This window comes from Frankliniella occidentalis, unplaced genomic scaffold, assembly GCF_000697945.3.
Source record: "Frankliniella occidentalis isolate FOCC.00 unplaced genomic scaffold, Focc_3.1 Scaffold332, whole genome shotgun sequence".
Classification (NCBI taxonomy): domain Eukaryota; kingdom Metazoa; phylum Arthropoda; class Insecta; order Thysanoptera; family Thripidae; genus Frankliniella; species Frankliniella occidentalis.
In genome coordinates this window covers 1-6,509 of record NW_026267455.1, presented here as the reverse complement: position 1 = coordinate 6,509, position 6,509 = coordinate 1, and the positions used below count along the sequence as shown (strand labels likewise).

General features: G+C 64.3%; 1 non-coding gene across 1 annotated transcript; it reads left to right on the top strand.

Moving 5' to 3' along the window:
• The first annotated feature begins 5,240 nt into the window (after positions 1 to 5,240).
• On the top strand, positions 5,241 to 5,312 carry Trnap-cgg (transfer RNA proline (anticodon CGG)). Its single transcript has one exon. It is a non-coding gene; the product is annotated as a tRNA-Pro (tRNA).
• Positions 5,313 to 6,509: the final 1,197 nt, after the last annotated feature.

The window sequence follows — 6,509 nt, the reverse complement described above, 5'->3', positions numbered from 1 at the left end:
GGGGGGAGCGCCAACGGTTGTTGTTGGGCCGTGCTCGCGGTGTGGGCTGCGCGGCGTGGCGCGGCGTGGCGGGGCGTGGCGGCGAGTGGACTGGCGCGCACAGGTTGGCTGGCTGCGCCGCCGCTGGTTGGCTGGTTAGTCTCGACTCTGCCGTTGAGTCGTCGGGACGTGAGTCCCTCGCGCCGTCCGTCCCGCCGGCAGATCGACGTGGTTGTGGTGGATGTGAAAGCGCGCAAGCGGACAAAAGCCCTTTGCTGTTGCGGTGGCGTGCGCCGCGAGCAGGGTGCGAGTGCGACACGAGTGGCAGTGTGTGTCGGTGCCTGTCAAGTGCCAAAAAGTGAGTGTCTAGTGTATCACAAGTTCGCAGTGAAGTTTCTCTGGAAAAGTGCCAACAGAGTCGTGCTAAAAAGCCTGTGCTGTGCGTCGTGTGTTGTGTGTGTCCCGAAACCGCGCAACTCGTCGTCGACAAACCCTTTGGATTAAACTGGATTGCTTGGATTACTTCGCCGCCGTCGCTCCCCCGCCTCCCTCGGCGAGAAGCGCCCAACTCTCAAAGGTGATTGCTCTTCACATCACGTCCCTGCGCGGACGCCGCTCGCATGGCTCCAGGATGCCTCCAGGGGGGCTTGTCGGAGGCTTCCATGAGACTTCCAGGAGATTTCCAGGAGGCCCGTGTCACGTGCGAGCCGTGTCTCCGGCTCTCTCCCTCCAGCTGACTAGACGTGACGGCCGACGGCCGACGGCGGTCTCGAGTCCTCCGGGCGGGCCGGCCCGAGCGCTGTTGCCGGATGTGGAACCTCCCTCTCACCTGGCGGACCGGGTCGGGCCGGGCGTGAGGTGAGGCGCGAGGGCCTCTGCCCGGACCGGCGCGGCGGCCGCGAGTCTGGCGGCATTTCTGATAGTCTAGTCACCTCACGCGTCACGGTTGCTAGGCAACGTCACGTGCGTCGTGGGGGCGGGGGCGGAGCGACGGCCGGCCACCCCCCGAGCCGGTGGCGCCCACCTGCCACCTGCCGCGGTCGGTCAGCTGACGGCCGCCCTCGCCGAGGCCACGCCGCGGTGCCCTACGCCGTGGCGGGTTCTACTCCCGGCCCCCGGCCCCAGCTGCGTTTGGCCGTAGCTGATCGCCTTGGAAGCGTTGGCCCCATTGCCATCGGCTCCGCTCTTCAGAGTCGTTCTACCGGTGCAGGCGCGGGGAGCGGCGGGGTGGGGCTTCTGGGTGGGGCGGGGCGGCGGGGCAGAGCGGGGCGCCGCACCTCGCACCGATCACCGACATGTGGCCTTCCCTCCCACTCCCACGCACGGACACCTTCCCCGCCCAGCCTCTCCGCATTACCCGCCCCCTTTTCCGGTTCAGAGTTAGAACAATATCCCTTTTCCCCGGGAGGGGTCCCGGTCCCCTCGTCCTCGTCGTCTTCTTCCCGACACCCGCGGGCGGCGGGAAGTGCGCCCCGCCGCCGGTGCAGTGCTTTGGGAGCTGACCCCCCCTCCCTCCCTCCCTCCCTCTCAGCGCCTTGAGCAAGCCGTTGATGATGGGACGGGGCTGGGTGCTCGATGGAGTCGTCGGTGGCTTCATCATCCAGTTCAAATGCCCGCCGCCTGGGCGCCAGCCTGGCGACCGTGTCGTAACATTTTTAGAACAGTATAATCAAAATTGTCGCCCGCTTCCTCGTTTGCGTTACTTTAGTTCTGGCTGCTCACCACCGCGAGCCTCCAGAGGGTCGGTCGGACTCCGCGGTGCCGGTGCCGGTGCCACGAGGAGGTGCCGGCACGTGGGCTGCGGCGCGGGTGTTGCACGACGAGGTGCCGCGCTGCACCTCTCCATCGGGCATGCGGTCTGGCGCCGGGGCGCGACTGTTACAGCGACGTGTGAGGATGATGTGTGGCTGAGGGGAGCGCCGCCCCCACCTCGTCATGCCGACACAACCATTGTCTGCAGGAAACGAAAGTGTACGAAGATGGCGATCCGGACGGCGTGAGGTGGCGCGGTGCACGTGCACCCCCACCTCGCGCCTCACACCTCGCCGCGCCCGGGACGCGCCGTCATGGCTTGTAACGCACGGAATGCGACCTGGATCGGAGCGGTGCGGGGGGCGGCCCCTGGAGGCTCTCGTTGGCCAGGACTGCGAGCGCGCGGCCGCGGCCTCCACGGTGCTGCCGTGCAGCCGGAGCAGCGAGCGCGGCGGCGGTGGCCGCCCGGATCTGATTCAATTTCGGACAATAACCCGTGTAAGGTCGCCGCGTGGTGGAATTCCCTCCCACGGGAATTCATTTAAAAAGCCATATAATATTTCCGCGCGGCTCCCGTCGGGAGTCTTTTGTTTCGCTCCGTTCCACGAATGACTTTTGCGACTTTCGCTTACCAGTGTAGAGGTCGTTTGCTCTCCCGAGGGGGCGAGGGGGGCCCGCGACGGGAGGAGTTAGGGGGGAGGGGGCCCCGGCGTGATTCGGATTCTCATAGAACGCGGCGGAGTGGCGAGATCGGCCGTGCTGGCCGGGGGCCGTTGGCGCGGCGGTGGCTCAGATTTAGGCTGCAGTGCGTCGCGCCCGGTTACACCGTCAGGAACCATCTCAGAGAAATTCTTACGACACGACTTACTCTCTCCGTATATGTACTTATAACAATTAAGTCCATCTATTTTTATGGGAATGTATCGCCAATAAAATTTGTCTTTTGTCGCTGTCTATGTTCAGATTTTTGTTTTACCACAAATTGGGATAGGATAGGTTACATTTAGGTCCGGCTGATATTTAGCGAGTGGCCTTCTCCTTCGTCTCCTCCTTCCTCTCCTTCGTTTCCCTCTCCCTCCTGCTGCTGAGCCCGACGCTGCAGAAGCGGTAAAGAAGACGCTGAGGTCGTTACACTACTATTAGCACGCCGCCCCGACGGAGCCTCGCTGCAATTCACTGCCTTTTTTTTTATTCTGCCCCCCTTTCACCGAATTAAAACAGAGAGGCTTACTTTAATTTCCGCCCAAGGTGCTTATCGTGCGATTACAGCATTAACTGCCGCTTTTTGATTCGCCTGTGTTCTCTCAGCTAAAATGTATGTTATAACGCCAAATATTCAGCGTGTCTTATTTTGCGCTCGCTCGCCGATTTCTCGCTTTCGGGACCGAGCGCGTGCTTTTGGATCGTTAGAGTAGGAAAACATTTCATCCTCGCGCGCCAGAAGAAATCTGCGCTGAGTGAAGCAGGGGCTGACTGTGGTCGTTGCGCGCTCGTCTAGTCGGGTCGTTGGCCCCGCAGTGGTCGGCTTCACGACTCAGTGGTAGTACCGTGATCACGATGCTCGTGTCCTCCCCCGGCGCAGCGCAGCGTCGCCCGCATCTTGGATCTCTGGCTGCAGCCGCAGCAGCCGCTTTGCCATGGCCGCGGATCGGCTGATCTGGCGCGGCGATTCAGAGCGGAGTGGATGGTGCCGCCGCCGCCGCTCCGCCGCTCGGGCCGATCAGCCGTTGCGATCGCCGCCGATCTGCGAGGAGAAGCCTTCCGTCCCGTCATGGGTGATGGTGACGCGCGGCTCCGCGGCGGCCAGCCGGTGATGTGGAGCGGAGCGCGCCGCGCGCGCAGATCCAGAGGGCTTCCGTCACGGTCGCGGCGGGCGACCTGCTGGCCGCACACCCCCGCCTCGCCGCCCTACATCGAGTCCTATCGCGATGAGCCTCCGAGCGACCCTCGTCCTCCTGCTACGTGCAGTAAATACGGAGTGCACGTCGCCCTGGTTGTATCTTTGAATATGCGCGCTCCAGTGTTGTGAGACTGCATTGCAAACTCGTTAGGGTCGCAGAGGCCATGGCGCCTTACGGGTGTTGGGAGAAGTGAACCCCTAACTCTCGAGCGCATTCAAAGATACAACAACCCGTACTACAGGGGGACTCAAACACCCCGGAATATTTCATAGTCATACTGTACTGCTGGGCGGGCGGGCTCGCCTTCGCCTTCCGTCTTTAACCACGGCCTCTTATGGCGCCTTGCGAGTAGGCAACGCGCCCACAAGCCTGCGTGCGGGATAGTATAACAACGAAAATATTCCGGGGTCTGTGCGCCACCTACACCTGGCTTATAGTGTTTTCCAGGGCAGCTCCCGATCCCCCTTCATCTCCCACCCCAACCCCGACCCCGCGTTGACCCTCAGAACTGGCACAGTGGGGAAGGGGGAGGGGGTAAGTTCATGCCGACCTTTAGTCATGAGTTGGAAGCCGCAGCATGAGGCGTGCGCGGAGCGCATTGTCCCCCGCGCCCGCGGTCCCCCGTGGGCTCATGGTGACCGACAGGCCCGCGGCTGAGTTGAGCTGAGCAGGGCGCTCATCGGCCCACTTTGGTGATTGAAGTGTCACTGTCGCGCCGCCCCGCCCCGCAGGGCCGCGCGCTGCGCCGTCGTCCTAGCCCCCCGAGTCTCCGAGGTAGCGACCGGCCAGTTGAGCGAATGGTTGATTGATTGAATGGCCGGCAGTGACTTGCCTGCGCGCGGCCAGCCTTGGTGAATTTCCGATTTCCTGGGACGGGCGCTGGCCTGGTTGTCGTGCCCCCTCACTGAGCGCGGGGCCGTCCCGCTGCCAGTAGTCGACATATAAAAGTTCCTCCGTAGGCTTGTTCCCAGATACTTTGTGAAAGACAACGACGTAGTCTACTCGGCGGGGCGTGTGGCATAAAATGTCGTCGGGAACTGCGCTTGTTTGTTGTGGCGCGCGGGCCGGGCCAGGGGGCCTGTGGGGCCTGGCCTGGGGGCCCCGCGGCGTGCGGGAGATAACAGGTGGGCGTGACGCGTGGAGGCGGGGCGAGCAGGCTTCTGGCAGCGCGGCGCGGAGCCTGGCGAAGCCTCTTCTGTTCGAAAACAGATTTCCTTGTGCTTGGGCTTCCCTTCCAGATGACGCCCCAGGGTAGGGCTGTTGCAGTACCCTGGTGGTGGTGGTGCCAGCGCCGTTTTGGAGGTGCCTTACCCGCGGGGCCGTTCTGCTTTCTGTTGGTTCGAGTCATTATAACCCCTTTTGAAGTTGAAGTTGAAGAAGGCGGCACGGTGTGGGGCACGGTGCGACTGGTGCGGCACGGTGTTGGGGCTGGGGCGGTGGGCCAGCAGCAGCAGAGGGGCCGATAGCAGGCCGACTGTTCTCCAGCCGCCGCGCCCCACCCCGGCGCGACCGCCGGCGGAGCGGAGCCACCACACCCGGAGCCCGCTACGTGGAGCTGGTGGAGCCGGCCGGCTTATGGCGGGTCGCGGACCGTGGAGAAGCACGCTCGGCCTGTTGGTCTAGGGGTATGATTCTCGCTTCGGGTGCGAGAGGTCCCGGGTTCAAATCCCGGACAGGCCCGTCTGCTCATTCTTTTTCACACCCACATACGCACTTTTGCGCTGAGTTGTCGTCGGCGTGCGTTTGTGATGGAATCGATTGGGTGGAGGCGCGTGTGGTCTTCGATAATGACTGGTTGGTACTCGAGATGGCGCGGATGTGCGACGGCGAGGTGCTCGAGATGGCCGTGGGCGGACTCCGCCCGGGCCCGGCGTGCTCTATCTCCCACCGCACCGCAGCCGCGACGACGATTGTCCGCGCGCCGCCGCGGTTCGGGGCCCACGCACGTCCATCGGGCGACGAGGCGTTCCCGCATAAATACACGCTTCGGCCCGCCGAGTCGCGCCGCGCGTGAGTCATTCATTCTCGTCACCCCGTCGTCGTCTGTGAATCAGTGTGAACCGCATCATCGGGGGGCCGGGCCGAACCCGCGACTGATAGTCCCAAGCAGCAGATAGGATTTGCGACGACGGCGCCGCCTGCTGGAACCATAGCAAGGGCCCCGCCGCGCTCCAGCCGCTGCCTCCGCTGGGCTTACAGTCCCGTGGAGGAGGAAGACTCGCGGCTCTGCCTTCCTGCGCACCATCCGCCGCCGCCGCACGGCGCGGCGCTGACGGACGCCGAGCGGAGCGGAACAAAGTATACCCACCTCGCTGCCGTGACGTCCCGGCCCCGGCCCGCACACGGCTCACACGGACGAAACTTAATATGAGCCGCCCGCAAAAGCAGCAGCGCGCCGCGGCTCGGACCCGCCGCCAAGGCCGCGGATTGGGCTGCTTATTTCATCGCGGAATAAAAAGTGCGTGCCCCCTCCCCCCCTTTTTCCTCTACTCCGCTGCTGCTGCTGCTGGGGACGAGTCGCCGCGCGCGGCACCTCATGGTACTGGGGCGCCCCCACCTCGCGCGCCGCGCGGCCCAGCCCATCCGCCCACCGACCAGCTGGCCCGGCGCGGCCTCATGGCCCGCTCATGGCGCGCACGCTGCGCACGCCCCTAACGACGACGGCGACGTCATGAGCGGGCCACGCAGCGCAGCAGCGACACGGCCGGCACAAGAGGACAAATACCTACGCACTGCCGATGACCTGCTGGGCGCCCCGGGAGAGTGGCGCGTCATGGAGACTATCGGCGGTGACCCGCAACACATACCGACCGGTCCGGCCGAGGGCAAGACCACAGGCAGCCATGCGTGGCAACCCCTTCCCCTCCTCTACCCCCC